An 18,308-nucleotide genomic window follows, 5' to 3' on the forward strand; every position below is an offset into this window, starting at 1 on the left:
TGTGCATAACGTGTTCCACGCTCTCTCCACAGTAGATGGTGACCAGAATCACTAGTCACACTAAAACGAGATTCGTCGGAGAACATCACCCTAGACCAACTTTGACGAACCCAACCAACATGTTCCTTACACCAGCGTAATCTCTCTCGACGATGGCATGGTTGGAGTGGGATGCAACTTACGAGTTTCCGTGAATAAAAACCAACAATATTTAATCGCCGTGAGATGGTTCTTGCAGAGACATGCATACCGGTAGTTGCTGCAAGATTTGCAGCTATCTGTCCAGGAGTGAAATTTCTGTTCCTTTTTGTGACGAGGGCTACATAGCGATCCTCTGAAGGTGTAGTGTTCCTACCACAACCCCCGGCATGCTTTTTCAGAACATTTCCACATTTAGCGGACTTCTTTAATCGAAAGATGGCACTTTTTGATACACCCATAGCAACAGTTTACAGTGGTGACATTTTGACCAACTTCCAATCTTCCAATCGCTCGTCCACGATCATAGGTACTCAAATGATGTCTTGCTGACATTTTACTCTTAAGTATTTCAACAACTAAACAGAATTTCAGAGAAAAAACTTTCTCAACATCAAGCACTTTATTTTTCAAACACCAAACAACGTGAATTTTCGTACGAATTTTGAGTTTGTATGATGCATTGTCTTTTATAGAGATAACGAGTCTTGATCTACCACGCCATCTAAACTTGAATTTATTTCCATTGGCCAGCTGTCTGAGGCATAAATTTGCATAAATCATTTGTTCCTTAGCAATTGTCAAGCAGAGTGAATGAGCTCGTCTGAGGACAAGCATCAAGTTACCATAACCACATTATGACATGGACCAGCAAAATTTGAGTCGTGTTTTGTCGCTTAACTTTTTATAAATGATTCCTAAAAATATATCTAACGCTGCATACAGGAACGAACTTTTAGTTATTTATTTCCGTCACACTAGTACTACTTTCCTCAAAATCAAAAAAATTTCAAAAAAAAAAGAGAAAAAATTAAATGGACTTTAAATATTGTTTTTGTATTTTTATGTTTTTACTTACGATATGCATTATTCTGTTCGCAAAAACGAATTGCATTAAAGAGAAATTGGAAGATATATATATGTATATATATATATATTTTTTTTTCAATTTTAATGAAATTTTGAAATTTGTAGAAAGAACCATTATGTAATTTCATTGTTTCAAAAAAAAAATAATTAATTAATTTGAATTTTGACATTTTGAATTCAAATTATGTTTTTCGCAATCACGAGTGTGTGTGTGTGTATGCAGGTGTGTGTGTTTGTGTGTGTGAGGGGGGTATGTGTATGTGTGTGTGGCCTTGTGTGTTTGTGTCTGCGCAGGCATGAGTGTTTGGGTAGTTGTGTGTGTGGGGGGGGGGGGTATGTATATGTGTGTGTCGGCATGTGTGTTTGTGTCTGTGTGCAGGCATGAGTGTGTGGGTAGTTATGTGTATGTGTTTGTATGTGTCTGTATGAATGCGTGTATGTGTTTGTGTGTGTGTAGGTGTGTGTATGTATGAGTGTGTATGTTGGATATGGACGCAACCTGGAGACGGTTTTCGCTAGAGGAGCAGCATCGTAAGGCGGTCGGCCGACGGTGTTGCTGCAGAGGGAGGCGGGGGAGGGGGGAAATAAAATCATAGGAACATCAAAACAGACAAATGAGAACAATAAGCAATCGTGATTGCTCAAAAAATGCTAGAAAAGGTACATTTTTACAGTCAGGGCCGCAGAGAGCCTATGATCCTATGAAGTATGATCTTGGCCGCAGAGAGCCAAGGTGGGCCCCTTGTCAGTTGTATCGTCAGGCCTCTCCCGCCCCTCACCCCAACAAAAAAAGGAAAAAAGAAAATTAAAGGAGGGGGGGGGGAGAGAAGAAAAAAAGGGGAAAAGAAGGGAAAAGGGGGGAGAAGAAAAAAGGGGAAATAAAGAAAAAAAAAGAAGAGTAAATTTTTCCAAATCTTTATGTTTTCTCTTATTCGCAGTCCCCCCCCCCCTCTATCTTCCTTTCTTTTTTTTCTTTCCTTCTTTTCTTTCTTTTTTTTGCGTCAGTATTGCTGCCCCCTCCCCCTAGGCCTGGGCTCCTAGCTTCCGACTAGGCTGATATAGCCTCTCTCTCGTCAGGAGTGCTTGCAGTAAGCATCAATATAAACTTGAGATTACCTGTACTCTTTAATATCCACAAATATATATATGTTTCAAGAAACCTCATTGCTTACTGTCCCCTATCGCCACAGTTCAACATTTATTTTGCATAATCATTGACTTCAAGAACAATCTCTAAGTATTACCATTTTATTTTAACACACAGCCTTATACTCTTTCCGAAACTCGAGCTTTCTAGAGGGAGAATAGCAGGGACAGCAGCAATTTCGTCGAAAGCAGAGATTCACTCATCCTTTTCTCCCCGTCAAATTTGCTCGCAAGGGTTATTAAAGTCATTACCGAACAACAAGGGGGGGGGGGGGGGGTGACTCTCGTTTCGAACATCGCAACGACTTACTGTGTAAAGTAACTTTTAAACAACATGGATCAGAGGAGAAAACGATTATGTCGGGGAAAGATTTTGATTGTGGCTTATGCAGCTATGTTTGTTCTAGGAAAATTGTTGAAAAAGGAGAAAGTAGTGTGCAAATAAACATTTTGGAAAGTGGTATTCTGATGGGAGGTCACTGTGACCTTCCAAAACTATCCTTATTCGGCAAATTTTGTCTGACAATTCGGCAAAATTATCATTATTCAGCGCAATTAAGAGTTCTGTTTGGCAAAATTAATATCATTCGGCAAATTTTGGTTTTCCATTCAGAAAATTATCATTTGGTGAAATTTGAAACCCCATTTGGCAAAATGATCATCATTCGGCAAAATTTGGAGTTCCATATGGAAAAATTATCATCTTTTGATGAAATTTGGAGCTCCATTCGGAAAAAATTGTCACCATACGACAAAAGTTGGAGCTCTATTCCGAAAAAACATAATTTGGTGAAATTTGGAGCTTTATTTGGCAAAATTATCATTTGGTGAAATTTGTAGCTTTATTTGGAAATATCATTCGGTAAAATTTGGAGTTCCATTCGGAAAAATTATCATCGTTTGATGAAATTTGAAGCTCCATTCGGGAAAATTGTCATCATACGACAAAAGTTGGAACTCTATTCGGAAAAAATATCATTTGGTGAAATTCGGAGCTTTATTTGGCAAAATTATCATTTGGTGAAATTTGTAGCTTTATTTGGCAAAAATCATTCGGTAAAATTTATAGTTCCATTTGAAAAAATTATCGTTTGGTGAAATTTGGAGCTTTTTTTCGGCAAAATTTGGAGTTCCATATGGAAAAACTATCATCATTTGGTGAAATTTGGAGCTTCATTTGGCAAAAATTATCATCATTCGGTAAAATTTGGAGTTCCATTCGAAAAAATTATCATTTGGTGAAATTTGGAGCTTCATTCGGCAAAATTTGGAGTTTCATTCGGAAAAAATATCATCGTGTGGTGAAATTTAAAGTTCCATTCGGCAAAATTTGGAGTGCCATTCGGAAAAATTATCATCATTTGGTGAAATTTGAAGCTCCATTCGGTAAAATTATCATCATTCGGCAAAATTTGGAAATCCATTCGGCAAATTGAGAATTTCCGTCCACCCAAATATTTAAGCTCGGAGCGCCTTTGATGAAAGATGAACTTCATTAATAACACTGTTTCACTTAAAATGAAGAATTTCAGAGTGAATAAATGGAAAAATCTGTTTCTTATTGCAGTGATATCTAAATTGTACCCCCTCCGTCCAAATTAGTCGCCACATTTAGGTTGAAAATTTTATCAACATTACCTGCAACACTCTGATACGTTTATACTAAACATTTTATTAAAACACTTTTCAGAGATTTTGAGGGATACTATCTTTCAATAACATTTACTTATCAAGCCTTTCCTCCTTAACACTTAATGCACTATTTTTAAAAAATACGTTCTTTGGCTTTGATCTTCGTTTCAATCATGAGAAAATTGCTTTAAGCAATCATGGTTCAATTTAGTTATGGTTTATGGCTAAACAACGACTTGGCGGCATCGGGCTTTAACTGAAAAAGCAACAACCATCAAATGTCCCAAAACATTGATAAAAATTGTAAAAATGCTTTACTATTTAAATAGCGGTAGAACTTGATTTGTCATAGAATTAAAAGAAAACATTTTCAGGCGTACTACACTAAAGAAGAAAAAAAAAATCCTACCTTTGCAAATGCCAAAAAATTAATTTATTTTTTCCATCAGCTTGGTGCATTTACAAGTTTAAAATTGATTTAATAGCATCTTCAGTCAGGACTGTTTTGGTTTTGACCACTATAGAGTTTCAATTTGTTCTTATAGTATTCTAGAAGACTAAATTGGGTATGGTAACACGATGGTACCAAATAAATTTCAAAAATCCAGGGCTCTCCTTACCCCATTTTGTAAAAACTTTTCCTCCAGTCACCGGATAAAACTGTCTACTAGCTAATGAAACGTGACTCCTTAGAAAGCAAGCTAATATTTCTGGTATTCTGCTGGTAGAGGCCTTAAAAATGGGGCGTGGCTTAAGAGTAGGCAAACTGTGGATTTTTGAAACTAATTTGGTATTTTGTAGTAAGTTACCACCCTAAGCCAGGTATAAGGCAGAAATACTTAAATACACCGCCAGCTCAGTGATTCCACCTGAGGACTGTAGTTTCGTGCTTTTTAGCACTCATCAGCCAGGAATAGGAACTACTTGAGCTGGAGGCGAAAAACCTCATAAGGAAGTCAAGAGAGCCAAACAAACTGGTAGCTAATGTAGAATTAGCACAATGTAGAATTAGCACAGAATTGCTTTGCCATCAATCTTTGAGTTGAACCGCACCATTGCTGCGGTCACTCATCTGGCTGTGCTAATTCTACATTAGTTACCAGTTTGTTTGGCTCTCTTGGCTCCCTTAGGGGTTGTTCACTTATCGGCCGTCCGTCCCGTTCATCCCGTTTTTTGACGTGACGGACTGCCAACGAAAGTAGAGTGGCATTCACATACGGTCGCCGTTCATCAATCACGTGACTGAATTCACCCGCCAAAGAGAAGAGCGCGCTGCTTGGCGGAAACCAATGAAATTCCGTTTTACTTTTGACGGCCGTCAGGTATCAAGGTTTTTCTGATCGAAACCGGTCCCGTCCAAGATGGCTTGCTGTCATGGCAACCAGCAAAGAAAACCTGTTTCGGGAGGAAAAAAACGTGATGGACGGAACGGACAGCCAATATGTGAACAGGCCCATTAAGAGGTTTTTCGCCTCCAGCTCAGGTAGTTCCTATTCCGGGCTGATGAGTGCTAAAAAGCACGAAACTGCAGTCCTCGGATGGAATAACTGAGCTGGCGGTGTATTTAAGTTATTTCGTATTTAGTTAAAGAGGAAATGCTTGGTAAGTAAATGTTGATAAGTGATAGCATAGCACATTGAAACCTATGAAAAATGCTGAAACAAAATCATGCAATCTTCAGTATCATCAACAAGGACAAAAGTATTCTTTAAAGTCACCCCCCATTTTGAAGGGACTTTTCTTCTACTTTCACCCGTCATCTCCTAAAACTATCTTCTAGTTAATGATTCGCGAATTCATTAGAAAGCAAACTGATCTTTCTGGTATACTGGTGGTAGAGGCCTTAAGGGGTCTAAGGACTTTTAACCTTCAAAATTTTCGATTTTCTGGAAAAAATATATGTTATGCATAATTTAATTCTGAACAATTTGATACCTTATTTACCGTACGCCAAAAACTTTTCAAGTTATCGTGCAAATGCGTAAATTTTCCCCATAGAGATTTTAACAGCATTTGTTTAAGCCTCTTTTTCTCAGGTGCCGGTTTCTTCGGTTTTCTCGTTTTGCGCGCCACATCTCAGAAAGTTTCCTATATATTTCCATAAAACTTTTCATGCATGTTTGTCTGATATATTTTTATAATCTGAACCTAAATTTTAACTGAAAATAAAAATTATTTAAAAAAAAAGTATTTTTACCCAAAATTTTGGAAATTTTCGATATTTACTTGTAAAATTTCAAAATAAATAAATAAATAATTAATTTAAAAAAAATAAATTTAGGTTCAGGTCATAAATATAAACCAGGTAAACATACATTAAAAGTTTTACGGAAGTATATAACAAACTTTCTGAGATATCATGCACACAAAACGAAAAAACCGAAGAAAACGGCACCTGAGAAAAAGACGCTTAAAAAGCTGCAGTTAACATAATCTCTATGGGGAGAAGTTACGCATTTTTATGATAACTTGAAAAGTTTTTTGCGTATGGTTATAAATAAGGTATTAAATTGTTCGGAATTAAAATATTCATAACATATATTTTTTTCCGGAAAGTGGAAAATTTTGACGGTTAAAGGTCCTTAGACCCCTTAAAAATGGGGCGTGGCTTAAAAGTGTGCGAAATGTGGATTCTTGAAACAAAGTTGGTAATTAAGTTAGGAAGGAATGCTGGGTAAAAACGTCGCCCCATAGCAACAGTGGGATATCTTATAGTTATTCCTGGGATTAGGCCATGAAATTTTGAAAAATAATTGATATTTTATAATGGTCTCCTTTATAAAATAGGGTGTGGTTTAAGAGTGTGCGAACTGTGTGGATTTTTGAAACTAATTTAGTTTTGATTTAAGGAGGAATGATAGGTAATTAAATATTGTTAATTGATAGCATATCACTCTGAAAATATTCAAACAAATCATAAAATCAGCAGCAGCAATAATCAGTACAAAAGTATTCAAATGTAATCATTAATTTGTGACTAAAGGAGTACTTCAAATCTTGCACCATAAAACTTAATAAAATCAATCAGTAACTAACAACAATATGGTTGATTAAGCTTTGTGACAAACTAGTGGTACCCGCACGGCTTTGCCCGAAGTAGAAAATAAAAATGTCTTTAGGTTCGCCTGTATATTTAAAAAAGATGTATGGTGCATTTCTAGCCATTTGATTTGCTCATGTTACAGTTCCACGTTATGATAACTTGGTAACTTACTCGTCCATCTTATGATAATTTTGCTCTGGAAAATGTTCTTAAAATTGGAATAGAAAAAGAACAAAATCGAACTCTAGAAAAATCGCTTCGAGGTGCGCACCCCCATGCTACAAACTAACTTTGTGCCAAATTTCATGAAAATTGGCCGAACGGTCTAGGCGCTACGAGCGTCACAGAGATCCAGACATCCTCCAGACAGAGAGACATTCAGCTTTATTAGTAGTAAGTAAAGATTCTGCCCTTTCCTAAAAAGGTTTTGTAAAAATGGAAAACTGCTGAAAAATAAAAATATCCAGTAATGACACTCCTTGCTTTACTTTTCCATACTCATTAACTTGCGCAAAACCAAAGTTTCTATACAAGTAGAACCCACATTAGATTGCTGTCCTTCTCGCAAAAATAAGTACTAAAGGGTGTCCCAAAATTAACGCAAGATTTGAATTTGCCACCATTTTTGCAATAAATGGTTGGCAGCCATGAAAAAAGAACAATTTGACAGTTGAGAGTTTAGGGTTAGAAAAAATGGGGCGTTATTGTACCATACAGCTAGAGAGAGAGTGAACATTTCAATGACTGCATAAGGCATTTCCTAGTCGCGTACTCTCTCATTTCGGTCATCAGAATTGGCACCCTAGATCGTGTGATTTAACATTTTTAAATTTCTTCTTATGGGGTTATTTGAATTCAAAGGTCTATGTCAACAAGCCCACAACCACCCGTGCATTACCGTGTTGCGATACCAATAACAGTAACTGCTTGACCAGCCTCAACTTCCATTATTTTTGAAACAATTGTTCAATAATGAAAGCGCGTTATTGTATCGTATAACGCTCCATTTTTGATTACCCTAAACTCTCAGCTGTCAAATTGTTCTTTTTTCAGGGTTGCCAACCATTTATTGCAAAAATGGTGGCAAATTCAAATCTTGCGTTAATTTTGGGACACCCTTTATTTTCGCGACTATTTGCCTTTGTTTAATGCATCATGGGGACAGTGAAGATTTCCCTTATGGAAGATGACGACACTTGTTTTCTCGAATCCGAAAATGGTATTCGTTCAATACCCTCTAATTTGTCTTCATTAACCGAAAGAGAAAAAGATGAAGTTAAATGGGTTAAGAGAAAGAAAGTATTTTACTATTCAGATTAGTTGGTTCCGTTGAGTTTTGTGGTACAAGAGTCCCTTATTTGAATGGTCGGCTGGAACAAAGTTGGATGTTACAAAATTTTTCTGAGAGCGCAATCAAATTTGAAAAGCTGCCAAGAAAATCTCCCACCCAACGTTGCTCCACTGTAACAGACGTTTTCCTCTAAAGTATAAAGTTAAAACTAAATTCGTTTTTTAAAGAACCAACCAACATTATTTCATCAGAAAATCAATTTGGAAAATAATAATAATACTAATAACATATCCAACGCGTTTCCAGCCGACCATTTATTTGGTGCGTGTTTTTAAATCTAAGGCCAAGTTTTTCATTAAAATTTTATTGGCTAGTTTAGAATTTACCTACATTTTAAGATATTAAAATTAACTGCAATTTTTCAGGGTTGTAATCAAAAGAAATCATATACTTATTTTATTTCATACTTTTTAATGCGAACAAAGTTAATAAAAATAATCTTTAGAATTCAAAACCTTTTTTATATTTTATTTTAAAGCTTTGTTTTCGTTTTGAAATTTGTTTGAGGTGAAACTTCTTAAAATGTAAAGCATATTTACCTGTTAGTTATCCTAATTTAAAAAAAAGTATTGGCTTTCTTTTTAATATTAATGTATTCTGCCTAAAGAGAGAATAGCTTATATTTACCATTATCTGCTCTAAATATTGAAAGTTAGTGTGCTCGAATTAAGAAGCAATTTTGAATAAGTATAGTAAAAAAAAAGAAAGAATAAAGCTTTTAAAAACGCTTTTAAACTGATGACTTTAATTTAAAAAAATCGAAACTCTGCATTATTTGAAAAGTTTAAAATACCCTAAATCCCCAAATATATGATTGCTTAAGTTCAGCTTTGAAACTTTTTCTTTTTTTAATTTACTGACAAAACAAACTTTATAAATATTATTTTTCGTTGTTTTTGTCAACATTGAAAAAGCGGAAGTATGTTAACTTTATAGTTACTATTATTTTTCATCGTTTTTGGCAACCGGAAGTAAGACTTGGGCATTATGATAAGGAAAGTAAGTTAAGAAATAATCTTGAAAAATATCCGAAACTCCAAATAACTAGCGGTAATCATTTTATTTTTTCGCCTTTTGGTTAAATCACACGAAAACTTACGTGTTTGCGCGCGTTATCATTTTGCTGGCTTTAGAAAAAAAAAATGAAAAGGGAAGAGAACTTTTCGAAGTTCTTGAAACCCATTTAAAATAGTGTCGGAAATGTGCAAAGCTGTAACTAAAAATAAATGAATATAAAAAAATAAATGAATAAACGAAAATCATTCAGTATATTTGCAAAAGTACTGTATTGAGAGCATTTATGATAAATCAACAGACATTCAATTGGTGTTCGTGCTGTGTATTGAACATAAAGTGTAGAAAAAGTAACTGGTCTTTGAAAAAATAAGTTAATGGGGTGGTTTCCTTCAGTCAAAAGTACTACTTTTAGTCATTGAAATGGATAGAATGAGCAAAAAAAATAACATGGACCAAGAAAATACTTTCATTTTCCCAACGGTTTTTTTGTAATCAATTTTTTTAATGTCCGATTTTTCAAACAAGGCGTGGTCTGTATGACGTCACAAATGATGCACTTTGCCGCATATTTCTACTACGTTTCCACGTTGTGATAATCAAGCCGAGACCCACGTGATAACAGGCCAGACAACTCCTCTCCCCCCCCGCTTCGTTACGCCACCAGTCGTCGATCTTTGAACTTGGCGCGAAACTTTGAAAGCAGTGCAGTTTGCAGGCACACAGTAGTGCTGCTTTCTCTGGTTGAAATAGATGAAATAGGAAATATGTAACTTCGGATGCACATTCTTGAACACAATACTGTTGGATTTATCTCATCCTTTAAACGTACCGGAATGTAGAGGCAATTAAAATATATATATATATATATATATATATATATATATATATAATAAGTCTTGTAAGTGCCTGAGTGTCTGCTGAGTGAAAAGGAGTCGGCGATTTGCGCTACCGAACAACCTGCATGAGAAGAAAAAAATCGGGCGCCTCATGGAATAAATTTTAAAGTTCGGAGGTAAGTACTTTTCTCAGACAAATAAATTAACATTTTATGCTTCATGCAGTTAAGGTTACTTAACTTTTCCTCCATTACACAAACAATTGTCCGTTTCCTTTCTGATATCTTTGTCTGTAATTTGTAATTTCAGCATACTGCTTTAATATTTGAAACGGTTAACTTGCAACTTTTTATTTCTTTATTTTTTCAACCTTGTACACGCATTTATTCGAAATGGATTTTCCAAGCTGACAATATACATGTGTCAAAATTTTCCACGAATACACTTGTAGCTATCAGAAGCAACGTAACTTGGTGTTGATATTCAGTTAATATGTAAACAAGTTTATTGAAACAGGCTTTTAACTGAACTAATCTTATATTTTCGGTTTCGATTAAATTGTTTCATTCGCCAGCATGTGTTATTTTGATCAAAAAACATTCCTTGATGGGCTTCCGTAGTTCTGAGGTAAGAAGATTAGCTTTGAACGCCGGAGGTGGTGGGTTCGATACTCAAACATTTTCCCCCAACTACGCCCCTACAATGTTATTCAAACAAGCTGGTTCTGTGCGCAAATTAAAAAAAATATGTTTTTTTTTTTTTTTTTGGCACTGTTGTCTTTAAGTTTTATGATATTTATGTACAAATTGTGGTTGAGTTAACGGTATTCATGATTTCTGGCTTGCGAAAGATTACTTTTTAGCAGTGGATACAACGTGTTTTTGCCAAATGCTCTATGCTTGTTTGTTATGCTTAAAAAAGGCAAAATGTCTTGAACTATATAATTTTTGAACTCCTTGGGGTTTTTTGTTAAAAAGCTTTCAGGAACTCTGAAACTGTAACATAAATTGAATTAAGGGGCTGTCCATAAAGGATGTTGCAAAATTTTGAACAAATCCCCCCCCCCCCTCCTTGTTACATGTAACGCTGTTCAACATGAGCATATTGTTATAAACAACGCATGATGTCACACTTCTTGTTATCCTCTCCCTTCCCCCTGTCACAAAAATGTCACACTGAATTCCTAAAAGAGCCTACTCAGCAAAATGTTGATCTAAAACATATATGAAGTTTTAAGTATTGAAGAAAGTTGATAAAATGGTCATTCTATGAGAAGTTTTTGAAAAAGGTTACTTTGTCATCAATTAATGCTCTTTAAAATAATTTTTCAAAAGCCCAAAATGATGAACTATTAAAGCCCCCCCCCCCCTACACAAGAATCATTAGCAGCAGAAAAAGCTGAAAATGGAAAAGTAGCCAAATTCCAAATAAAAAAAAAGGCTGCTTTGATATTGAATACATTTTTTTTTGATGTACACCATACAGTATTCATGATGTTGTATAATTCATTCTTTAAGTAACGTTTTTCAAGTTGAATTCCTGTGTAACTTTTCGAGAGTGCCCACCGAAGGGGGGAGGGGTAGGAATCATAGTCTCATAATAATGATAGCTTTTCAACGGCAATAGTTATAAATAACTGTGCCCTTGAAATTTTAAGGGAGATGGGGAGATGTTTATGGGGTATTTTTCTTGAAGTTTTCATAATTGAAGGAGGTAGGGCACCGTTTACTTTGGGGGATGGCACCCAAACATTCATGTCTTTTTAAAAGCATAAATTTGCTAAGCTAAGTTAACATTAATAATCTGGGATTATGTATTTTAATTTGATGTTATGTCTTTGAAACATATTGCAGTTATGTTTCTCGTTTACTTTAGTAAAAATAATTATTTATATTTTAAAATTTCATTTTATTATTCAAATACAATGGTAAAATTATTTTTTGTTTTGATGTAATTGTAAAATGAAAGTTCATTTACTTATTTGAATACTTCTTAAGACTCAATGTTTCAATACAATATACGAGTAGTTAAAATGCGATTAGTGCTAAAAAAATTTCAAATGAAAAATAAAACTATGTTTATTTATCACTTTGTTTTTACAAGATTGTAAAATAAAATCGTGTTTAGTTATTTGAATACTTTGTAAGACTTATAAATGTTTTTATGTGTAATACTATGAATTAAGCTCAGTGTATTTTTTAATGTATGATTATTGGTTCCTTTTTATGTTTTCAAATGAAAAAGTAGAAGTTTTAATACTACTAAAATAGTAGAAGACAATAATAAATAAACCAAATAGTTTAATTAAACCAAAATACTAATCAAAGCGCTCACTTATCAATATCATTGTGGATCGACGAACGATGAACGTCATTTGCCAGTTGGATGGCCTTCCTATCTCGAAGGCCTCGATCAAGCAGCGAATTGAAATTGCGCTATAATTGCGCTCTACGTTTGCTACCAACCATATCGTTGCCAATACACGTGAGTAAAGATGCAAATTAAATATTTTGGACCGTGAATGGCAACACTGAATGGCATTTCATCATTTGTGATGTCAGCGGCAGAAGCGTTAAACGATGAAAGAGCACCGATTTAAGTAATTTTTTAAAAATATTAAACTTAAAGAAATTATTTAAAAAAAATGGTTAGATTCTATGTTTTTAAGCATACTCTTTCCGAAAAAAAAAATAATTTTAAAATTTTGGAAACGACCCCATAGCATCATAACGGCATAAATTTTGCAGTCGTAAGCATCGATTGCCTACGACTGCAAACTTTCACTGCTCTAAGCTTACTTTGAGAATGCTGATAAAGTAATGACAGCCATTTTTTCATTCTTTTTATTATTTTTATTTTACAACAACCAAGTAAATATTGGATGCTTTAAAAAAAAAAATCTCAGTAAGTAGTGAACTCTTAGTAACCTTCATATAAATATCTTTTTCGAAAAAGATTGTTTTGAAGAAAGAATGACAACGTTGAAAATGGCGTTCGATTTCAATAACTATAAACATTTGCACAGCAATGGCTTTTCCCCCCTAAACTCCATCGAAGGATCAACACAAAGTTTTCTTTGATGCTCGAGTCTGTGATGATTTATAACAGCAATTTAAATCAACTATCAAAGCAAAATTGCATCCAACGAAATTTCTGAGATTTAGAACAAACATTTCGCATTTACGCTTGAATGGAAATAGTGTAAATAAATATGCTAATGTAGGGTTAGGTAAATAGAAAAGATTTATTTTTTTATAGAAAACTTTAAAATTGCCGTGCTTTTGAATATAAAAAGGAAAAATACATAAAAGTTAAAGAAAAAGAGTATCACAAAGAGAAAAAAAAATATAACATGGTGTTATATTCTAAGGAAAATATAGAACTAACAAAAAAGGAGAGCAATAATTTGCAGAGCTGTTTAAATGAACATGTTTGGTGTTCGTTTAAGGAGTGATGGGGAAGTTTAGATGGGCAATAACTAAACCATTTCAGTTCAAAAAACAAGCGCAATTCGCAACTCCAATAAACTATAGGGGGCGTTGCAGCCACTGTCTAATGGCGGATGAAAAAGGTAAAACAACCAAATGCCGTAACTTATAACTTGCTTTGACGCTTAGTGAATGACAGTAATTTTTCATCGTGCTTGTGGGAAACTTTCTTTTCTATTCTTCTGAAATTACATTACATCACAAACTGCCTGAAGCCCTCTAATTTACCCCAAATAAAACACGTGGAACGGAATGTTTTACCTTTTTCTTTAGTATTGTAAATCACCGCAAGGTAGCGTATTCGAGCTCTTGAGTTGCGAATGTACGCATGTTAGAATTGTTGTATGAATTCTTAACGACAATAGGTTTTGGAAGGGTGCTCAGTAGAAAGGTCATGGCACGGAGTGAGCAAATTTTTAGGGGGCATTTCTTGAAACTTAGGCTGTTTTTTAAGGGGGGCGGGGAGGCTCGTATTTGAGGTTTGGTTGAATAATTTCGAGCAGGCTTGCTCAAATACTACGGTAGCACAGCATCTCTGAGGTTTCGATGAAATTCGGATTTTCTCTTACCTTACCTCGGGGGAACCAAGAATATGAGGATTCCGGTAAAACATCAAATCTCAGGCATCATGGTGACCGGAAAAGGATTACAGTGCTGTCCAAATCATTAGACTAAGACTGTTTCAAAAGCAAATTCTTTATTGATTACATAACTATGGACACATTAACGAAGAGTGAAATAATTATCTAATATTCAGTATGCATTTCCTTGTTCTTGATGAGCATTTTAAGATTTTTTGGCATACTTTTCACAAGGTTTACGCCATTTCTTAACTTTTTAAAAAAGGAGGTAAAAAATTGTTTACACTCACTATTATATACACTCACATACACATACTCACTAATTACATGAAACTAATTTTAAAAATAACAGAGCACACTAATAAAAAGAACTAGTGAACTGTTTAAGCTGATTGAGGTTGTGTTCCTGGTAGGTAAACAAAGAACATAAACAAAGCAGACAGTGCTGCCACCTGCAAACATTAAATTGTGCTAAAATAACGTAATAATCAATGTACAGTATGTACTGTACTTTAACAGTAAAATAAATAGCATTTTAGTACAAATAGTGTACAAAAAAAATAAAAGAAAACTCTTTAGTCTAATAATTTGGTCAGCACTGTATGTAAGAGCATGATCAAACATGGCTGACGAAAATCATTAAACGGGACAGACGAGAAACTCTTGTTCAAAATTGCTGCAGAATTCAACGCGGGTGCCATCAATAACTGTCACCGTGTGAAATATTGAACGGGCCCTGAATTTGTGCGTTCGGAACTAAAAACCTTGTTATGTACCACTGATGGCTGAATAACACAAAGCTTTATGCTTCGCCTGAACCCGCCAACATTACCACTGGACTGTTGACGACTAGAAACACGTGTGGTATGAGAAGTTTCGTTTCCAACTGTTATTGGGCAGATAGACGTGAACGGTTATGGAGACAACCACATGAATCAACGGATCCTTCAAGTCAACAAGAGGTTTCAAGCTGGTGGGGGCTCTGTCATGTATGAAGGGTGGTCAGCTTGAGTGATATCTAATCCTGGTACGTCTAGATACTAATTTAACAGGTAAAAATGCATGGACATCTATCCTCGACTACCTGCACTCATTCATCTACATTCTGCATTCCAATGGACGAACCCGCCAACATTACCACTGGATTGTTGACGACTAGAAACACGTGTGGTATGAGAAGTTTCGTATCCAGCTGTATTGGGCAGATAGACATGAACGGTTATGGAGACAACCACATGAACCAACGGATCCTTCAAGTCAACAATGGATTTCAAGCTGGTGGGGGCTGTGTCATGTATGAAGGGTGGTCAGCTTGAGTGATATCTAATCCTGATACGTCTAGATACTAATTTAATAGGTAGCAAATGCATGGACATCTATCCTCGACTACCTGCACTCATTCATATGCATTCTGCATTCCAATGGACGTAGATAATATCATCAGCCCAATATATAGTCCGTTTTCCACGACAAGGCACTTGATTCCTTCCTCGTCACGTGGTATCCGATGATTCTATTTCGTTGTTTTCGGCAGAAGATATTTTCGGATCATAACATTTCATTGTAAAAGCAGCAGTTTTAAAATGCAAGGATAACTAAAATGAAAACAGAAAAGTGAAGCAAGTGATGTAAAGGACACTAACACTTTTTTGCCCATTAAAATGCACGCCCAAATTAAGGCTGTCTGGTTGTTTCCTTTAGAAGCACGTGGACATGTTTACCAATCACCCCCGCGTAAAATCAAACGCTGTGTTCGAAGGCGGGATGAAGTGCCTTCTCGTGAAAAACGAACAATATTACCCAACACTTTAAGCGTTGCTACAGAGTGAAACTCTTCTGAGCTGACACACTTCCGTTGGCCACCTAAAATCCCCAGACATGAACTTTATGAAAATGCTCAAAGATGCCTTGTTGAGACATGCACAGGAGAGGAGTCACACCACCTCGCAATACTATGCATTTATGGATAGCCCTGCAGGATTTATGGAGAAAGGGACTAATTCAACTCCAACAGAATTCGATTGAATCAAATACTATCAATTGAATCTACCAGAAATTTCCTATGCTCCACCCAGAAGTAACTTTCACTATGCTACTGGTTGAAAGAACTCGATCGAATCGAACAAAATCGAGCTAAATCTGCCCCTAAATTACTTCCAGCATAACTCCAGGCATTAGTGCATTGCCCTTGCTGGGCCAGGTTAAGTCACTTCTGCCCGCTCACAGGAGCGCAACGCGATGTTAGGAAAGTATACCAGTTATTTTGACACTTCGGTGTATATTTTCATAATCATCATCAAAAAGTCTATAAGAGAAAAATTTCAAAAAATTAATTTGAACTTTGACATCTTGAATTCAAATTATGGTTTTCGCAATCACGAGTGTGTGTGTGTATGTAGGCGTGTATGTTTGTGTGTGGGGGGTGGGGGTATGTGTGTGTGGGTAGTTGTGTGTATGTGTGGAGGGTATGTGTAGGTAGTTGGGTGTATGTGTAGGTGTCTGTATGTATGTGTGTGTAGGTGTATGTGGGGTATGTGTGTGTGGGTAGTTAAGTGTATGTATGTTTGTGTGTGCGGGGCATGTGTATGTGTGGGTAGTTGTGTGTATGTGTTTGTGTGTGTGTATGTGTAGGTGTCTGCATGTATGCGTGTGTACAGGTAGTTGTGTGTATGTGTTTGTGTGTGTATATGCGGGTAGTTGTGTGTTTGTGTGTGTGTATGCGTAAGTGTCTGTATGTATGCGTGTGTATAGGTAGTTGTGTGTGTGTATGTGTTTGTGTGTGTAGGTGTATGTGTGTGTGGGTAGTTAAGTGTATGTATGTTTGTGTGTGGGGGATATGTGTATGTGTGGGTGGTTGTGCGTATGTGTGGGTAGTTGTGTGTATGTGGGGTAGTTGTGTGTATGTGCGGGTAGTTGTGTGTATGTGTAGGTGTCTGTATGTATGCCTATGTATAGGTAGTTGCGTGTATGTGTTTGTGTGTGTGTGTTTGTGTGGGTAGTTGTGTGTATGTGTGTGTAGGTGTCTGTATGTATGCGTGTGTATAGGTAGTTGTGTGTGTGTGTAGGTAGCTGTATGTATGCGTGTGTGTAGGTAGTTGTGTGTCTGTGTAGGTATCTGTATGTATGCGTGTGTGTAGGTAGTTGTATGTCTGTGTTTGTGTGTATGTGTAGGTGTCTGTATGTATGCGTGTGTATAGGTGTATGTTTGTGTAGGTGTATGTGTAAGTATAGTCAAGTAAGTGACGCAACCTGGAGACTGTTTTCGAAAGAGGAGCAGCATCGTGAGGCGGCCGGCCGATGGTGGTGCTGCAGAGGGAGGCGGGAAGAAAATAAAATCATAGGAATTCAAAACTGTCAAGTGAGAACAATAAGCAATCGTAATTGCTCAATAAAATCGACGATGGTGAGTGTCATGGCCTGGATGATTTGACATGGATTGACCCTAAAACCATTTACACCTAATTCAAGGTTCTTTAGGAACTAACTCAGAACTGATGTTGGGTTCCGAATCTCATTTTAACGCCAAAGTTTTCTTCGCCAACTTGGGGACAAAACAATTGATATTGGCATGCGGACACAAATTTATTACTTTGCTTCTGTTGTATTTTAGCAGTTCCCCCGAATCGAAAAAATACATTGCTTAGTAATTCATTTAAATAAATTTCCTTAAAATAGCTGGGAATAAATATAATGAGAGATCTTTTATACTCAGGACAGAAGCAAAAAATATATTTAAAACAGAATAGAAGAGAACGGTGAAATGAGAGAAAGCATATTAAAATAATGAGATAATAATAATAAATATTGTTTTCACCTTGCTACAGATAGAGATATCGCTCTCCCTGCTTCCTACTTTGTCATTTTTACTGATTTTCAGATTAGCACTCAGAGTCTAGTTTCCTGTAACCTTTTCGGAGTATTTTAAACAAAGTCATGTTTGTGAAGCATTTTCCAAATTTTTGTTGTTGCATATTCTGACGGAGTAGTCACTTAAAAAGAAGAATCGATTTAAGGTGATCCGGAACACATTTTAAAACAAAATTATTAAACAGTTTAGAGTTTTGGAATTTTTTGCACTGATTAACCATCTATTTAAAAAGCAAAATCATGACACAAATATTTAAAAAAAAACAATTACTTAAATTT

This window comes from Uloborus diversus, chromosome 6 (genome assembly GCF_026930045.1).
Source record: "Uloborus diversus isolate 005 chromosome 6, Udiv.v.3.1, whole genome shotgun sequence".
Classification (NCBI taxonomy): Eukaryota; Metazoa; Arthropoda; class Arachnida; order Araneae; family Uloboridae; genus Uloborus; species Uloborus diversus.